General features: G+C 43.8%; 1 pseudogene across 1 annotated transcript; it reads left to right on the forward strand.

Annotated features, from left to right (window-relative positions):
- Window positions 1-1,501: 1,501 nt before the first annotated feature.
- Window positions 1,502-18,279, forward strand: LOC311133903 (formylglycine-generating enzyme-like; annotated as a pseudogene). Its single transcript, XR_014615388.1, has 7 exons — window positions 1,502-1,821; window positions 2,883-2,973; window positions 8,803-8,885; window positions 12,813-12,931; window positions 16,474-16,597; window positions 17,900-18,013; window positions 18,106-18,279. The product of XR_014615388.1 is annotated as a formylglycine-generating enzyme-like (transcript).
- Window positions 18,280-19,744: the final 1,465 nt, after the last annotated feature.

The following is a 19,744-nucleotide window of genomic DNA, read 5'->3' on the forward strand; positions in this document are numbered from 1 at the left end:
TGGGGATCAGACATGTCCAGTGCGAGAGAAGCAGGTTGAGGTTTCCAGGGTAAGAGTAGAGAAGAAATTGTCATATGCGGAGGCAGTGAAGAAAGTAGAGGAAGAGGGGTCAAGGGGGAGGAGTGGTGAGAGTAGGATATATGTACCAGTACAGTGGGATAGGCAAGCAAGTGATATATGTTTCAGTAAGATTGGATTTTTAGCGTTTATAGCAATGGTTATTAATTGTACTGCAGGGATGGAACGTAAATCGAAGAAAATTGAGGTTGTGGTGGCAGCTGCAGAGAGATAATTGGGTGTGCGAGACTTGACAGCAGAAGAGTTACAGGGAGTTGTGTCCTCCTCCCAGAGTGCGAAGAGCCTTGGCGTGACCCTGGACAACACCCTGTCGTTCTCCGCTAACATCAAGGCGGTGACCCAATCCTGCAGGTTCATGCTCTACAACATTCGGAGAGTACGACCCTGCCTTACACAGGAAGCGGCACAGGTCCTAATCCAGGCACTTGTCATCTCCCGTCTGGATTACTGCAACTCGCTGTTGGCTGGGCTCCCTGCCTGTGCCATTAAACCCCTACAACTCATCCAGAATGCCGCAGCCCGTCTGGTGTTCAACCTTCCCAAGTTCTCTCACGTCACCCCCCTCCTCCGCACACTCCACTGGCTTCCAGTTGAAGCTCGCATCCGTTACAAGACCATGGTGCTTGCCTATGGAGCAGTGAGGGGAACGGCACCTCCGTACCTTCAGTCTCTGATCAGTCCCTACACCCAGGCGAGGGCATTGCGTTCATCCACCTCTGGCCTGCTGGCTCCCCTTCCTCTGCGGAAGCATAGTTCCCGCTCAGCCCAGTCAAAGCTGTTCGCTGCTCTGGCACCCCAATGGTGGAACAAGCTCCCTCACGACGCCAGGACAGCGGAGTCACTCACCACCTTCCGGAGACATTTGAAACCCCACCTCTTTAAGGAACACCTGAGATAGGATAAAGTAATCCTTCTACCCCCCCCCCCCCCCCCCCACACAAAAAAAAATAAGTATAATTGTAAAGTGGTTATCCCACTGGCTATAGGGTGAATGCACCAATTTGTAGTCGCTCTGGATAAGAGCGTCTGCTAAATGACGTAAATGTGCCCTTGAGCAAGGCACTTAACCCTAATTGCTCCTGTAAGTCGCTCTGGATAAGAGCGTCTGCTAAATGACTAAAATGTAAATGTAAAATGGAGTGTTAATGTTAAGTGGTGATGTCCCATCATTTCAGGTTGAGGCATGAGGTAGAAGTGAGTATATTTAAATAGTGGAGAAGGGTGGGGTTAATTATTAGTAATAGTTTTGAATTTGTGAGTGTTGTGTTAGATGGTAGGGTATTTCTTTGCTTTATTTTATTTTTCAAGGAAAAGAAAAGGGAGTTGGTGGCGGTAATGCAACAAATTGGATGCCAACCGCCGTTAAACCTCATTGAAGAAGAAGACCACTGTACATGCCTCAGCTGACTGATCACGTGACTGAGAATGCGGAAGCAGTGCTCCATCTACGAACAAGTGGCGCTTAATGAATGGTGCAACAATGTTGCTTTATTGTGCGTTTTTCTTATTTTCCCTTAGTATCAAAAATTATGCGCTGTGTGTTCAAAGCAAGCCAGAGCTCTCCGTAGGCACAGAATCTGAGACGCTCGTTCCACTGGCGGCAGAGGGCTCGAGCTGTGGCTGTCACAGCCTGAAGAGAGATGCAGTTGTGGATATCGAGAGGGAAAGCACCATAACGGGAAACCTTGCTGTCACATGAGAAGCATTCAGACGAATAGGGAACAAAGACATACTCGCAGTCAGGTATGCGATTCTATCAACCTGCACTGTTGTTGCGCACAAGCCAACTTTTCACGTTCTGACGAGACGAGATTTGGAAGGATGGCCTCGCGAGACTCTTTGATAGGCCAATGTGTCTTATTGTTGGTTCATGGTTTTAAGTACTTGTTTGTCTGTAGAGGGTTCTTGTGTCTTTCATATGGTTCTATAACTATTTCTGTTGTCTGTAGACAACCTGGTGTCAGAGTATTTCGCATTATTCTGTATGTAAATCCGAGGCACTCTGTTTAATATGTTATGTTTTGTGTGGTATGTATTAACTTGTCCATCACCCATTTCGTGTATGTTACGAATTACAATTCGTAATATATGTTAGGAATTTGCAAAATTTACAATATGTTACGTATTTGCAAAACGTACTATATGTTACGAATTCTAGCTAGGTGGCTAACGTTAGCTAGGATAGGGGTTAGGGTTAAGGTTAGGGTTAAGTTTACATTTAGGAGTTAGATTAAAGTAAGTAGTTGAAAAGTTGCTAATTAGCTAAAATGCTAAAGTTGTCCATGATGAGATTCGAACTTGCAACTTTTGGGTTGCTAGATGTTCACATTATATGCCCACCTGGTCTCAGAGCATTTCATATTATTCTGTACACTCTATTTAGTATATGTTACGTTTCGTATGGTATGTATTAATTTGTGAATGTCCATCACCCATTTTGTTTATATGTTACAGATTTGCAAAACATACAATATGTTACAAAAATCTCAATGTACAATGGGTTCAAGGTTAAGGGAAGGGTTATGTAGTTGCAAAGTAGCTAAAAAGTAGTACGTAGTTAAAAGTTGCTTATTAACTAAAATGCTAAAGTTGTCTGTGATGAGATTCAAACTCGCAACCAAGTAACCATATCTTGTGTAACCATACCAAACGTAACATATCACACTCATTTGGTTGTCCCGGATTTACATTTACTATGTTACGTCTTGTGTATGAGACCAGGCTGCTGTAGATGGTCCTGATGTTTGTCTGTTGTCTATACAAACAAGTGGAGCTTAATGAATGGTGCAACAATGTTGCTTTAGGGTGCACCTGGACCCCTTCTACATGGACGCTCATGAGGTCAGCAACCGCCACTTCCAGAGCTTCATCAACGCCACGGGCTACGTCACTGAGGTAGGTTTTAAAATGTAACTGACTTATTTATTAAGATTAGTCTTAGATAAGATTTTGCTACCATGGAAAGGTAAATACCTGTCAATTTGTGGAAAAATCACCCTGATTAACTCTTTGGTATTATCCCAGTTTACCTATTTGCATATGGTCTTGCCTACGCCTAGCGAACAGTTTTTTAAATTATATGAGAAAAAAATATTCAATTTTATTTGGAACGGCAAGCCAGACAAAATTAAAAGGGCCTATTTATATAATGAATATGAATTCGGAGGACAGAAATTATTAAATATTAAAGCATTAGTCCTATCACTAAAAGCTTCAGTCATACAAAAGTTATACTTAAATCCGAACTGGTTCTCAAGCAAATTAGTAAGATTGTCTCACCCAATGTTCAAGAATGGCCTTTTTCCCTTTATTCAGATTACAACCACTCATTTTCAGTTATTTAAAAAGGAAATCATCTCCCAAATATCACTATTTCTAAAACAAGCCATAGAAAGTTGGTTGCAATTTCAATTTAATCCTCCAGAAACTACAGAACAAATGCAACAAATATTGTAGTTGGATTCAAATATACTAATTGACAAAAAACCTTTATTTTTTGACAAAATGTTTAAAAAAGGTATAATCTTCGTAAATGATATCATCGGTAGGACTGGTGGAGTTATGTCGCACATGCAGCTAACAAAAACATATGGAAATGTCTGCTCTACCCAAAATTACAACCAAATAATTGCAGCCTTACCGCAAAAATGGAAGAGGAAAGTGGAAGGGGGAGAAAGTAAGGAACTTGTCTGTCTGCCTTGCATTAAAAAACATAATTGGTTAAGGAAAACTGTGATAAATAAAGTATATCAGTTTCATTTAAGGACCAAAGGATTGACAGCCGTCCCATATAGATTGCAAAATAGTTGGGAAGAGATTTTTGACGTACCGATCCCATGGCATAGTGTTTATGAACTGACATGCAAAACGACACCGGATTCAAAAATTATAATCTTTCAATTTAAATTATTATATAGAATTCTTGCTACCAATAGAATGTTATTTATATGGGGGATACAATCTTCCCAGCTCTGCAGATTTTGCTTTGAAGAGACAGAATCATTAGATCATTTGTTTTGGTTCTGTCCATTTGTAGCTTGTTTTTGGACACAGGTCCAGGAATGGCTAAAGGATTGCAATATTTACTTGGAGCTAACCTTGCAGATAGCATTACTGGGTGATCTGAAAAGTCATAGTCAATCGATCAATAATATAATAATACTTTTACCAAAAATGTTTATTTTTAATTCACAATCTGTAGAAGCAATGAGAATAGAAAGGTTCAGAACTTTTGTAAAACATCAACAACAAAATATATGGCAAATAGAAATCCTATATGGATGGTGTTAAGAGATAGATGGGAGGTGTTGAATGGAGTTGAAGGATGGGACTAATAACAAATAACAACAAGATAACTAATAATGTAAGCATACTGTGTCCATAATAAGTATATAGGTTGTATGTTGGGAGCTTTTGGGAAAGAGCACAGTTAGAAAGATATGGCATATAGAAGCAAACCGGATGGACATCATGAAAATGATCAGAGAGGTTGAGAGTAGAAGAAGTTCAGGAGCAAAAACAGATAAAATAGAATTATTGTAAAATTGACTGTGTCCATAAAATGTAGATAGTAAGTATAAGCTGGAAGTAGAGTCCTAAGCATTGTTGTTCACTAATTTACCCCAAGTAGGGAAAGGATGGTGGGGTTGAAAAGTAATAAAGGGGTATATATATAAAAAACATGGGGGATTGGAAGTGATGCAGACAATTACATTGATGGAAGTTACAATCTATCTGCAATATTAAGCTGATCTACCCCCCCCCCCCCCCCCCCCCCCTTTGACTTTTTCCACATTTTGTTACATTACAGCCTTATTCTAAAATGGATTAAATAAAACATTTTCTTCATCAATCTACACACAATACCCCGTAATGACAAAGCGAAAACACGTATATATATTTTTTTTAATGTATAAAAAATAAAAAACAGTTGACAGTGCATATCAGAGCAAAAACCAAGCCATGAGGTGGAAGGAATTGTCCATAGAGCTCCGAGACAGGATTGTGTCGAGGCACAGATCTGGGGAAGGGTACCAAAACATTTCTGCAGCATTGAATGTCTCCAAGAAGTGGCCTCCATCATTCTTAAATGGAAGAAGTTTGGAACCACCAAGACTGTTCCTAGAACTGGTTGCCAGGCCAAACTGAGCAATCGGGAGAGAAGGGACTTGGTCAGGGAGATGACCAAGAACCCGATGGTCACTCTGACAGATATCCAGAGTTCCTCTGTGGAGGTGGGAGAACCTTCCAGAAGGACAACCATCTCTGCAGCACTCCACCAATTAGGCCTTTATGGTAGAGTGGCTAGACGGAAGCCACTCCTCAGTAAAAGGCACATGACAGCCCGCTTGGAGTTTGCCAAAAGCCACCTAAAGACTCTCAGACCATGAGAAACAAGATTCTCTGGTCTGATGAAACCAACTGAATGTCAAGTGTCATGTCTGGAGGAAACCTGGCACCATCCCTACGGTGAAGCATGGTGGTGGCAGCATCATGCTATGGGGATGTTTTTCAGCGGCAGGGACTGGGAGACTAGTCTGGATCGAGGGAAAGATGAACGGAGCAAAGTACAGAGAGATCCTTGGTGAAAACCTGCTCCAGAGCACTCAGGACCTCAGACTGGAGCGAAGGTTCACCTTCCAACAGGACAACGACCCTAAGCACACAGCCAAGACAAAGCAGGAGTGGCTTCGGGACAAGCCTTGAGTGGCCAGGCCAGTCCTTGAGTGGCCCAGCCAGAGCCCAGACTTGAACCCGATGGAACATCTCTGGAGAGACCTGAAAATAGTTGTGTGGCGACGCTCCCTATCCAACCTGACAGAGCTTGAGAGGATCTGCAGGTGTGCCAAGCTTGTAGCGTCATACCCAAGAAGACTTGAGGCTGTAATCGCTGCCAAAGGTGCTTCAACAAAGTACTGAGTAAAGGGTCTGAATACTTATGTAAATGTAATATTTCAGTTTTTTATTTTGTATAAATTATCAAACATTTCTAAAAACCTGTTTTTACTTTGTCATTATGGGGTATTGTGCATAGATTGATGAGGGGGGAAAAACTATTTAATAAATTTTAGAATAAGGCTGTAAAGTAACAAAATGTGGAAAAAGTTAGGTGGTCTGAATACTTTCCGAATGCACTGTATATGCACCTTTCTAAAGTTGGGCTACGGCGCATTGAGGCGTTGATGTGGTTTCTCATTCTATCATCTGATGGCATTCCCATAGACTGCCATTTTATCAGTCTCCTTTGATACTGCTTTGAAGCCTGTACAGAGGGGTGACTGCCCCCGAGTTAAACCATTGAGCAGCATTCACTCCGCTCCACAGCAGACAGCCAAGCCATTCTCCCTGCAGTAGTCCAGGTCATTTAGGCTGTATGGTGGAACAGTCAACATGGAGTATACGAGAGGGAATCAGTATGATATGATTCCAGTAACTGTTAAAGGTTCACACACACAGTACTGACATATACGTCTTCTGGAATTCAAGTTCATCAAGTTATATTACAGTATGATTTCAACATAGCCTTGAATTAAATGTTTACACAGTATCTTTCTTTACACACTACTTCCTGTGCGCACACGTCTTACTCTGAAAACTGGAAGTAAATTACTGCAAAGTGGGTTAGATTGAATTGAGCCCATGGCCTTACATGTACTGGACTGAGAGTGGACATCTGTGTCAGACTGTGTTGTGATCCTCAGGGGATGGAGGATATTGCGACACACACATTAGCAAGTAATCACTCACAGATGGAGGTCCTCACTGGGGGTTACCATGGTGATTGAGAGAGCAAGGGGCCAGGCCAGGGGGAGAAGTTCACACGCGTTGTTTTCTTTCTGGAACTTGATTTTTCATTATCCTGTTGTAATGTAGTCCCAAAGCTGAGTTGTGTAGATTGGCACATGATGTTCATGATGCCTGTTGAGAACTCTTTCAAGTTAAGACACCCACATCTTACACAATTGACTTTTTAGTTGTGTGGAAAAACAGTTTTGCCTTGGAGGCAAATTTACATTTGAGTCATTTAGCACTTCTTTCTATTTCTCTATGAACTAAACTCAGCAAAAAAAGAAACGTCCCTTTTTCAGGACCCTGTCTTTCAAAGATAATTCGTAAAAATCCAAATAACTTCACAGATCTTCATTGTAAAGGGTTTAAACACTGTTTCCCATGCTTGTTCAATGAACCATAAACAATTAATGAACATGCACCTGTGGAACGGTCGTTAAGACACTAACAGCTTACAGACGGTAGGCAATTAAGGTCACAGTAATGAAAACTTAGGACACTAAAGAGGCCTTTCTACTGATTCTGAAAAACACCAAAAGGGGTCACCAGGGTCCCTGCTCATCTGCGTGAACGTGCCTTAGGCATGCTTCAAGGAGGCATGAGAACTGCAGATGTGGCTAGGGCAATAAATTGCAATGTTCGTACTGTGAGACGCCTAAGACAGCTCTACAGGGAGACAGGACGGACAGATGATCGTCCTCGCAGTGGCAGACCACGTGTAACAACACCTGCACAGGATCGGTACATCCGAACATCACACCTGCGGGACAGGTACAGGATGGCAACAACAACTGCCCGAGGTACACCAGGAACGCACTATCCCTCCATCAGTGCTCAGACTGTCCGCAATAGGCTGAGAGAGGCTGGACTGAGGGCTTGTAGGCCTGTTGTAAGGCAGGTCCTCACCAGACATCACCGGCAACAACGTCGCCTATGGGCACAAACCCACCGTCGCTGGAACAGACAGGACTGGCAAAAACTGCTCTTCGCTGAGGAGTCGCGGTTTTGTCTCACCGGGGATGATGGTCGGATTCACGTTTATCGTCGAAGTAATGAGCGTTACACCGAGGCCTGTACTCTGGAGCGGGATCGATTTGGAGGTGGAGGGTCCGTTATGGTCTGGGGCGGTGTGTCACAGCATCATCGGACTGAGCTTGTTGTCATTGCAGGCAATCTCAACGCTGTGCGTTACAGGGAAGACATCCTCCTCCCTCATGTGGTACCCTTCCTGCAGGCTCATCCTGACATGACCCCCCCAGCATGACAATGCCACCAGCCATACTGCTCGTTCTGTGCGTGAGTAACATCTCACAGCAAGAACTGGCAAATCTGGTGCAGTCCATGAGGAGGAGATACACTGCAGTACTTAATGAAGCTGGTGGCCACACCAGATACTGACTTACTTTTGTTCAGGGACACATTATTCAATTTATGTTAGTCACATGTCTGTGGAACCTGTTCAGTTTGTCTCTGTTGTTGGATCCTGTTATGTTCATACAAATATTTACACATGTTAAGTTTACTGAAAAGAAACGCAGTTGACAGTGAGAGAACGTTTCTTTTTTTGCTGAGTTTAGTTCAGCAGGAACATGATGTGTAAGTCGCTTTAACAAGAGAGGGAGAGCGAGGGAAGGCCTGTGTAGACTGTTGGTGATCCATAGACAATTTTGGGGTGCATATTCAGTTGAAGTGGGGGCCTGGGAGAGGAGAGTGAGTCAGAGGTGGAGACTAAGCGTAAACACTGCTAGCTTAGGAATGTAACACTGTCCCCTTTTGCACTCAAGTAGTGTGTGTGTTTGTGTGTAGAAGCATGCAAGTTTGTGTGCACGTGGTTGTGGTGCACACTCGGCCTGACCACCAAGACCGTTCCTGCCGAGTTGCGTTCTGTCTACCTGTGTCACAAAGCAGCTGATGTTGTGACCTCCTGGTTGTCAGGTGGCTGCTGCCCCCTGGTGGATGCCAGTCAGAGGGGCAGACTGCAGGCACCCTGAGGGCCTCGACTCCAGCATCACTAACAGGTAGGAGTTACATCTCTACATCACAGACAATTAGGAGCTCTAGGATCATCCTAATCAGAAAGAATAGAATCCAATATCAAGTCAAGTCCTGTCTCTACATCACAGGTAGGACTTACGTCTCTACACTGGATTATCCTAATGAGATCCAGTATCCCCCAGTCACTACTCTATGTCACAGACAGGTAGACGTCTGCTGATAAACTGATGATTCTTATGGCTCAGTTGGTTTGAGTTGTATTGATTCCTGCTTGGGACAAATGTACTGAATATACAGTACCAGTCAAACGTTTGGAGACACCTACTCATTCCAGGGTTTTTCTTAATTTTTACTATTTTCTAAATTGTAGAATAATAGTGAAGACATCAAAACTATGAATTAACACATATGGAATCATGTAGTAACCAAAAAAGTGTTAAACAAATCAAAATAAAACCTTTTGCCTTTGGCATTCTCTCAACCAGATTCACCTGGAATGCTTTTCCAACAGTCTTGAAGGAGTTCCCACGTATGCTGAGCACTTGTTGGCTGTTTTTCCTTCACTCAGCGGTCCAACTCATCCCAAACCATCTCAATTGGGTTGAGGTCGGGGGATTGTGGAGGCCAGGTCATCTGATGCAGCACTCCATCACTCTCCTTCTTGGACAAAGATCCCTTACACAGCCTGGAGGTGTGTTGGGTCATTGTCCTGTTGAAAAACAAATGATAGTCCCACTAAGCCCAAACCAGATGGGATAGCGTATCGCTGCAGAATGCTATGTTAGCCATGCTGGTTGAGTGTGCCTTGAATTCTAAATAAATCACAGATAGTGTCACCAGCAAAGCACCCCCACACCATCACACCTCCTCCTCCATGCTTCACGGTGGGAACCACACATGCGGAGACCATCCGTTCACCTACTCTGCGTCTCACAAAGACACAGCGGTTGGAACCAAAAATCTCAAATTTGGACTCATCAGACCAAAGGACAGATTTCCACCGGTCTAATGTCCATTGCTCGTGTTTCTTGGCCCAAGCAAGTCTCTTCTTTGTATCGATGTCCTTTAGTAATGGTTTCTTTGCAGCAATTTGGTTACTACATGATTCCATATGTGTTATTTCATAGTTTTGATGTCTTCACTATTATTCTACAATGTAGACAATAGTAAAAATAAAGAAAAACCCTTGAATGAGTAGGTGTATGTTGCTACTGAGCCTTCAGAAAGTATTCATACCCCTTGACTTATTCCACATTTTGTTGTCTTACAGCCTGAATTAAAAATGGATTGTCTTTTTTTTATCTCACCCATCTGCACACAATACCCTTTAATGACAAAGTGAAAACATGTTCAAAAAAATGTGGGCAAATGTATTACATTTAATACAGAAATGTCTAATTTACATAAGTGTTCACACCCCTGAGTCAATAGATGTTAGAATCACCTTTGGCAGCGATTTCAGGTGTGAGTCTTTCTGGGTAAGCCTCTAACATTTACATTTACGTCATTTAGCAGACGCTCTTATCCAGAGCGACTTACAAATAGGTGCATTCACCTTTTTTTTTTTCTTTTTTTTTGTGTGTGGGGGGGGGGGGGGGGGGGGTTGGGGTAAGGGGGGGTTAGAAGGATTACTTTATCCTATCCCAGGTATTCCTTAAAGAGGTGGGGTTTCAAATGTCTCTGGAAGGTGGTGAGTGATTCCGCTGTCCTGGCGTCGTGAGGGAGCTTGTTCCACCATTGGGGTGCCAGAGCAGCGAACAGTTTTGACTGGGCTGAGCGGGAACTATGCTTCCGCAGAGGTAGGGGAGCCAGCAGGCCAGAGGTGGATGAACGCAATGCCCTCGTTTGGGTGTAGGGACTGATCAGAGCCTGAAGGTACGGAGGTGCCGTTCCCCTCACAGCTCCGTAGGCAAGCACCATGGTCTTGTAGCAGATGCGAGCTTCAACTGGAAGCCAGTGGAGTGTGCGGAGGAGCGGGGTGACGTGAGAGAACTTGGGAAGGTTGAACACCAGACGGGCTGCGGCATTCTGAATGAGTTGTAGGGGTTTAATGGCACAGGCAGGGAGCCCAGCCAACGGGAGATGACAAGTGCCTGGATTAGGACCTGTGCCGATTCCTGTGTATGGCAGGGTCGTACTCTCCGAATGTTGTAGAGCATGAACCTACAGGATCGGGTCACCGCCTTGATGTTAGCGGAGAACGACAGGGTGTTGTCCAGGGTCACGCCAAGGCTCTTCGCACTCTGGGAGGAGGACACAACGGAGTTGTCAACCGTGATGGCGAGATCATGGAAAAGGCCGTCCTTCCCCGGGAGGAAGAGCAGTTCCGTCTTGCCAAGGTTCAGCTTGAGGTGGTGATCCGTCATCCATACTGATATGTCTGCCAGACATGCAGAGATGCGATTCGCCACCTGGTTAACAGAAGGGGGAAAGGAGAAGATTAGTTGTGTGTCGTCAGCGTAGCAATGATAGGAGAGGCCATGTGAGGATATGACAGAGCCAAGTGACTTGGTGTATAGCGAGAATAGGAGAGGGCCTAGAACTGAGCCCTGGGGGACACCAGTGGTGAGAGCACGTGGTGCGGAGACAGCTTCTCGCCACGCCACTTGGTAGGAGCGACCGGTCAGGTAGGACGCAATCCAGCAGGGAGGAGAATGTGGCAAAGAGCTTCCTAGGGTTAGAGGCAGATGCTTGGAATTTAGAGTGGTAGAAAGTGGCCTTAGCAGCAGAAACAGATGAAGAAAATGTAGAGAGGAGGGAGTGAAAAGATGCCAGGTCCGCAGGGAGTCTAGTTTTCTTCCATTTCCGCTCAGCTGCCCGGAGCTCTGTTCTGTGAGCTCGCAATGAGTCATCAAGCCACGGAGCTGGAGGGGTGGACCGAGCCGGCCGGGAGGATAGGGGACATAGAGAGTCAAAGGATGCAGAAAGGGAGGAGAGGAGGGTTGAGGAGGCAGAATCAGGAGATTGGAGGGAGAAGGATTGAGCAGAGGGAAGAGATGATAGGATGGAAGAGGAGAGAGTAGCGGGAGAGAGAGAGCGAAGGTTGCGACGGCGCATTACCATCTGTGTAGGGGCAGAGTGAGTAGTGTTGGAGGAGAGGGAGAGAGAGAAAAGGATACAAAGTAGTGGTCGGAGACTTGGAGGGGAGTTGCAGTGAGATTAGTAGAACAACAGCATCTAGTAAAGATGAGGTCAAGCGTATTTGCACACCTGGATTGCACACCTGGATTGCACAATATTTGCTGACTATTCTATAGAAAAATTGTCAAGCTCTGTCAAGTTGGTTGTTGATCATTGCTAGACATCCATTTTCAAGATTTGCAATAGATTTTCAATATCGTCTTGGTAAGCAACTCCAGTGTATATTTGGCCTTGTGTTTTAGGTTATTGTCCTGCTGAAAGGTGAATTTGTCTCCCAGTGTCTGTTGGAAAGCAGACTGAACCAGGCTTTCCTCTAGGATTTTGCCTGTGCTTAGCTCTATTCCATTTATTTTTATCCTAAAAAACTCCCTAGTCTTTGCCGATGACAAGCATACCCATAACATAATGCAGCCACCACCATGCTTGAAAATATGAAGAGTGGTACTCAGTGATGTGTTGGGTTGGATTTGCCCCAAACATAACACTTTGTATTCAGGACATAAAATGCATTTCTTTGCCACATTTTTTGAAGTTTTACTTTAGTGCATTATTGCAAACAGGATGCATGTTTTGGAATATTTTTATTCTGTACAGGCTTCCTTATTTTGACTGTCATTTAGGTTGGTATTGTGGAGTAACTACAATGTTGTTGATCCATCCTCCGTTTTCTCCTATCACAGCGATTAAACTCTGTAACGGTTTAAAAGTCACCATTGGCCTCATGTTGAAATTTAGGCTGTAACACAACAAAATGTGGAAAAAGTCAAGGGGTGTATTATTATTAACCATAAACCTGGTTGTGTGTGCAGGCTGGACCACCCTGTACTGCATGTGTCATGGGGGTATGCTCCTACTGCTCCTGGGCCCACAAGAGACTAACCACAGAGGCTGAGTGGGAGTACGCCTGCATAGGTCGCCTACAGCACAGGTAGTGTTGTGGTGTGTGTCGATGTTTAAGGGAACCACTCATATTAATGTGTCATTTATACAGTCGTGACACATGTATTGGTCTTCACAAAGTTCGCTGCTTCAGTATTATGAGATATTTTTGTCAGATGTTACTATGGTATACTGAAGTATAATTACAAAGCATTCCATGAGTGTCAAAGGCTTTTATTGACAATTACATTAAGTTTATGCAAAGAGTCAATATTTGCAGTGTTGACCCTTCTTTTTCAAGACCTCTGCAATCCGCCCTGGCATGCTGTCAATTAACTTCTGGGCCACATCCTGACTGACGGCAGCCCATTCTTGCATAATCAATGCTTGGAGTTTGTCAGAATTTGCGGGTTTTTGTTTGTCCACCCGCCTCTTGAGGATCTACCACAAGTTATCAATGGGATTAAGGTCTGGGGAGTTTCCTGGCCATGGACCCAAAATGTTGATGTTTTGTTCCCCGAGCCACTTAGTTATCACTTTTGCCTTATGGCAAGGTGCTCCATCATGCTGGAAAAGGCATTGGTCGTCACCAAACTGTACTTGGATGGTTGGGAGAAGTTGCTCTCGGAGGATGTATTGGTACCATTCTTTATTCATAGCTGTGTTCTTAGGCAAAATGTGAGTGAGCCCACTCCCTTGGCTGAGAAGCAACCCCACACATGAATGTCTCAGGATGCTTTACTGTTGGCATGACACAGGACTGATGGTAGCGCTCACCTTGTCTTCTCCTGACAAGGTGTTTTCCGGATGCCCCAAACAATCGGAAAGGGGATTCATCAGAGAAAATGACTTTACCCCAGTCCTCAGCAGTCCAATCCCTGTACCTTTTGCAGAATATCAGTCTGTCCCTGATGTTTTTCCTGGAGAGAAGTGGCTTCTTTGCTGCCCTTCTTGACACCAGGCCATCCTCCAAAAGTCTTCGCCTCATTGTGCGTGCAGATGCACTCACATCTGCCTGCTGCCATTCCTGAGCAAGCTCTGCACTGGTGGTTTCCCGATCCCGGGAAATCAACTTTAGGAGAATCTTCTGAAAGGCTAATTGACATCATTTGAGTCAATTGGAGGTGTACCTGTGGATGTATTTCAAGGCCTACCTTCAAACTCAGTGCCTCTTTGCTTGACATTATAGGAAAATCTAAATAAATCCTTTCCTCTCCTCTCCTTTCCTCCCCCTCCTCTCCTCTCCTTTCCTCCCCCCTCCTCTCCTCTCCTTTCCTCCCCCCTCCTCTCCCCTCATTTTTTCTCTCCTCCTCTCCTCAGAGGATAGTCATTGCTAGCAGGCTTGCTCAGCCACAGCTTTATCCATTGACACAACAGCGTTCACTGACTTTAAAAAAAACCTTGTGTTTAAAAATTCCATCCAAGCCTTCACTCCAACTGCCTTCAGGGTGTATGGGAGAATGAGATAGAAAGTAAAACAAAAGACTCAAGTGTGTCTCCCATGTGTGATGGAGGAGGAGAGAGGAGATGGTGCCTGGATCACTGGTCTAAGATCAGCTGCAGCTGCGCTGCTGTCCTGGAGTGTATGTTGTTTCCGGGCAGAAAAGATGGTTAATATTTCAACTTCATGTTCATGTTCCTCTGGATGTGCTGAGTGATGGAAACCACTGTAGTCTCAGTCGAAGGTGAAGGGAGGGGGAGGGAAGAAAAATGGGGAAGGGGGAGCACTCAGTGATTTTTTTTTTTTGGGGGGGGGGGGGGGGTTGTCGGGGTGGTTGAATCTGTGTTCTTCAATACCCTCTCTGAGACAGCAGCGGGCAACTGCAAAGTAGGGCACTGTCGTCTTCCAAACCATCAAGAATAAACTGTAGTACATTGAAACAGTTGCCTCGTTCAGTCAATAGCACATACTGTACTGCATAGTACTATCAGTGCAGGGTTTTAGTTGTGTAATTTTAGCTATGGCTCTGTAGAGCACATCAATGCACATCAGTATTCAGCATGTGTACCTTTGTGGTCGGAGTAGGCCCCATGTAACTAATATTCAATAATTATACAAATGAGGCCCACCTCAGAGGAGTTCTGACACTGGCATCAGTGGAGAGTTTCTTGTTGAAGACCGGCCCTTATTGATTTACCCCAATAAACCTATTTGTTAATTTTTTTTAAACTAATGCATTCCAATCACGGCACTGTACTCTGGATCCACTATTGGGCCCAAGGCTCAGGGACTGGCTGTGTCCTAAATGGCCCCGTATTCCCTATATAGTGCACTACTTTTGACCATGGACCATAGAGCTCTGGTCAAAGGTAGTGCATAAAACTCGAAACTGTTTGGTGCTTTACTGCAGGAGGGACTAGTGCACTTCACAAAATAGATGGCATCATGAGGAAGGAAAATTATGTGGATAAATTTAAGCAACATCTCAAGACATCAGTCAGGAAGTTAAATCTTGGTCGCAAATGGGTCTTCCAAATGGACAATGACCCCAAGCATACTTCCAAAGTTGTGGAAAAATGGATTAAGGTCAACAAAGTCAAGGTATTGGAGTGGCCATCACAAAGCCCTGACCTCAATCCTATAGAAAATGTGTGCGCAGAACTGAAAAAGTGTGTGCGAGCAAGGAGGCCTACAAACCTGACTCAGTTACACCAGCTCTGTCAGGAGGAATGGGCCAAAATTCACCCAACTTATTGTCGGAAGCTTGTGGAAGGCTACCCGAAATGTTTGAGCCAAGTTAAACAATTTAAAGGCAATGCTACCAAATACTAATTGAGTGTATGTAAACTTCTGACCCACTGGGAATGTGATGAAAGAAATAAAACCTGAAATAAATCATTCTCTCTACTATTATTCTGACATTTCACATTCTTAAAGTAAAGTGGTGATCCTAACTGACGTAAGACAGGGAATCTTTACTAGGATTAAATGTCAGGAATTGTGAAAAACTGAGTTTAAATGTATTTGGCTAAGGTGTATGTAAACTTCCGACTTCAACTGTACATACATACACACACACACACACACACACACACACACACACACACACACACACACACACACACACACACACACACACACACACACACACACACACACACAGTACCAGTCAAACGTTTGGACACACCTACTCATTCCAGGGTTTTTCTTTATTTTTAACTATTTTCTACATTGTAGAATAATAGTGAAGACATCAAAACTATGAAATAACACATATGGAATCATGTAGTAACCAAAAAAGTGTTAAACAAATGAAAATATATTTTATATTTGAGATTCTTCAAAGTAGTCACCCTTTGCCTTGATGACAGCTTTGCACACTTTTACAGCACCATCAACACAACACCAAATTATGTAATTTCTCGTGGAGTTCCAGACACTTGTAGAATCTATGCCAAGGTGCATTGAAGCTGTTCTGGCTCGTGGTGGCCCAACGCCCTATTAAGAAACTTTGTTGGTGTTTCCTTTATTTTGGCAGTTACCTGAATGTCATATGCCACTACTCATTCTGGACACCTTTTAATCCTTGCATAGTTCTAGTAGTGCCTATCCTTTCTCCAATGCCCTGATCCTATGTTTCTGTATTTCAGGCTATACCCATGGGGGAACAAACTGAACCCTAAAGGCCAGCACTACGCCAACCTCTGGCAGGGAGAGTTCCCCCCACACAACCCACACAACTCAGGAGAGGACGGGTACACCAAAACTTCACCAGTAAGAGAGGTGGAGAGACAGTGATGGAGAGCGAGGGACAGAGAAAGAGAATGTGAAAGAATGAGACTGAAATGCAGTATATAAAATTGTTCTAAACAAAGGGCTCATGGGAGTCTGTTCACTCCCATGTTAGGGAGGCAGGGTGGCGCTTACCCACAGTCCATTGTGCTGAAACAGGAAGTTGATCTCTGATTCAGCCACTGCTTACCAACAGGAACTGGCATGTCGTTGGAGATTAGACACAATATCAAGAGTTCACAATGTCACACCACCACCAGATCACAGCTGCTATAGATATACATTTACATTTGTCATTTAGTAGATGCTCTTATCCAGAGCAACTTTAAAAGAGCAATTAGGGTTAAGTGCCTTGCTCAAGGGCACATCGACAGATTTCTTCACCTAGTCAGCTTAGGTATTCGATCCAGCGACCTTTCGGTTACTGGCCCAAAGCTTTTAACCGCTAGGCTACCTGCCGCCCTGAATAACATTTAGATAATATTAATGAACTGAATAGTAATAGTGAAATTATACTGTCTTACTTCAATAGCTGCTGTGATTGATGGTGTCTAACTTTTCCAGGTCTTTTGGTGTCACGCTTTCTATGACGTATATATTCAGTATATGTAATGTTTCCATACATGCACAATAACATACTGTGACAGTGTCTGGTGAAGAAGTTTGTCATTCTAAGATGTTCATATACACTGAGTGTACAAAACATTAAGAAGAACTGCTCTTTCCATGACACCGACTGACCAGGTGAATCCAGGTGAAAGATATGATCCGTTATTGATGTCACCTTTTAAATCCACTTCAATCAGCGTAGATGAAGGGGAGGAGACAGGTTAAAGAAGGATTTTTAAGCCTTGAGACATGGATTGTGTATGTGTGCCATTTAGAGGGTAAATGGGCAAGACAAAATATTTACGTGCCTTTGAACGGGGTATGGTAGTAGGTGCCAGGCACACTGGTTTGAGTTTGTCAAGAACTGCAACGCTGCTGTGTTTTTCACGCTCAACAGTTTCCCGTGTGTATCAAGAATGGTTCACCACCCAAAGGACATCCAGCCAACTTGACACAACTGTGGGAAGCATTGGAGTCAACATGGGCCAGCATCCCTGTGGAACACCTTCGACACCTTGTAGAGTCCATGCCCGACGAATTTAAGCTGTTCTGAGGGCAAAAGGGGGTGCAACTCAATATTAGGAAGGTGTTCCTAATATTTTGTACGCTCATTGTATGTAGTGTTTTAATTAGCTATAGCTCTATTTAATATGCTTATCTCTCTGTCTCCTGCAGGTGATGTAATTTCCTACTAATGGCTATGGCCTGTACAACATGGTGGGGAATGCATGGGAGTGGACATCTGACTGGTGGACTGTTCACCACACCATGGATGAACGACGCAACCCTGTAGTACACACACGTTTATTTTATGTGGTTCTCATCTCTGTGAGGATTTCCTCTTCTTCATGTTCTGAAATTTTCTCTCCTCTCTTTTACAGACAGGTCCACCATCAGGCTGAGACCGAGTGAAGAAAGGAGGCTCCTACATGTGCCATAAGATCACCAAGACAACCATTAACTAAAGGGTTATAACTATACCATGGCCAATACTGATGCAGATGTGTAGTGACAGAATAGCAGTGAACACTAAGGAAAGGCAGTACTTTAGCTTATTGCAGTGTAGTCCAGTACACTGGGCCTTTCTGTATGGAGGGGCCTGTTGTCTGTGTGTGGTTCAGAGACCGGCTAGGCTCTGGTGTGTATTTGACTTCTATGCCCATGTAGACTAGCCTGACTCAGCTACCAAAGCTAGAGGGAGAGTCTTTCATCTTGAATAACACAACGTTTTGTTGTAATTGGTAATGCAAGGGAGCTGCAAAAAACACTCAAACTGGACAGTTATCTCCATCTATACATTCAAAGACTCAATCATGGACACTCTTACTGACACTTGTGGCTGCTTTTTTGCCCTTCATGCTGTTGTATGTGCCTAACAATGTTTGTACTGTGTTTGTGCTGCTACAATGTGTTGCTGCCATGTTGCTACCGTGTTTGTGTTGTCATGTTGTTGTTACCATGTTTTGTTGTCATGTTGCATGTTGCTGCCATGCTGTATTGTCTTAGGTCTCTCTTTATGTAGTGTTGTGATGTTTTTTGTTTTTTATCCCAGCCCCCGTCCCCACAGGAGGCCTTTTGTCTCTTGTTATGCCGTCATTGTAAATAAGAATTTGTTCTTAATTGACTTGCTTAGTTAAAGGTTTAAAAAGTTGCTAGGTGATCCTCTGGGAGGCCCAATAGGCTGTCTTCCACAGTATACTGAGCTGTTAGCCTCGCCTCCTCGGAGAAGCAACTGGTGATGCAACCAGTCTGCCCACCAGCCCTGGTTGCCTTGGGGATGCGATGGACAGAATGCAAAACGAGTCCTGAGCACAGAGCTGGAATTGTTTCATTTGAGGGAGTCATGTGAAGGAGGAAAGGACTATCAAATAGGCTTTATGAATCTAAAACACACGTTGGCCCTGTTTGAATACTTCATTTTAATACTTATACTTGAGGAATAAAGCAATTATAAATGAGTGCGTGGTTTACGATTTTTTGGGCACGGCTGTGCTGCAGTCGTAGTTATGAGGGAAATCTGGTCTATCAAAAAAATCAAATCACATTTTATTTGCCACATGCGCCGAATTCAACCAGGGTAGACCTTACAGTGAAATGCTTACTTACAAGCCCTTAACCAACAATGCAGTTTTAAGAAAAAAAGTGTTAAGTAAAAAATTAAAAGAACAAATAATTAAAGAGCAGCAGTAAAATAAAATAACAGTAGGGAGGCTATATACAGGGGGTACCGGTACAGAGTCGATGTGCGGGGTCACCGGTTAGTCGAGGTAATTGAGGTAATATGTACATGTGGGTAGAGTTAGTGACTATGCATAAATAATAAACAGAGTAGCAGCAGCGTAAAAGAGGGGGTGGGGGGGACAATGCAAATAGTCCGGGTAGCCATGATTAGCTGTTCATGAGTCTTATGGCTTGGGGTTAAAAGCTGTTAAGAAGCCTTTTGGACCTAGACTTGGCGCTCCGGTACTGCTTGCCGTGTGGTAGCAGAGAGAACAGTCTATGACTATGGTTGCTGGAGTC

This window comes from Coregonus lavaretus (genome assembly GCF_964263955.1).
Source record: "Coregonus lavaretus genome assembly, chromosome: 8".
Taxonomy (NCBI): domain Eukaryota; kingdom Metazoa; phylum Chordata; class Actinopteri; order Salmoniformes; family Salmonidae; genus Coregonus; species Coregonus lavaretus.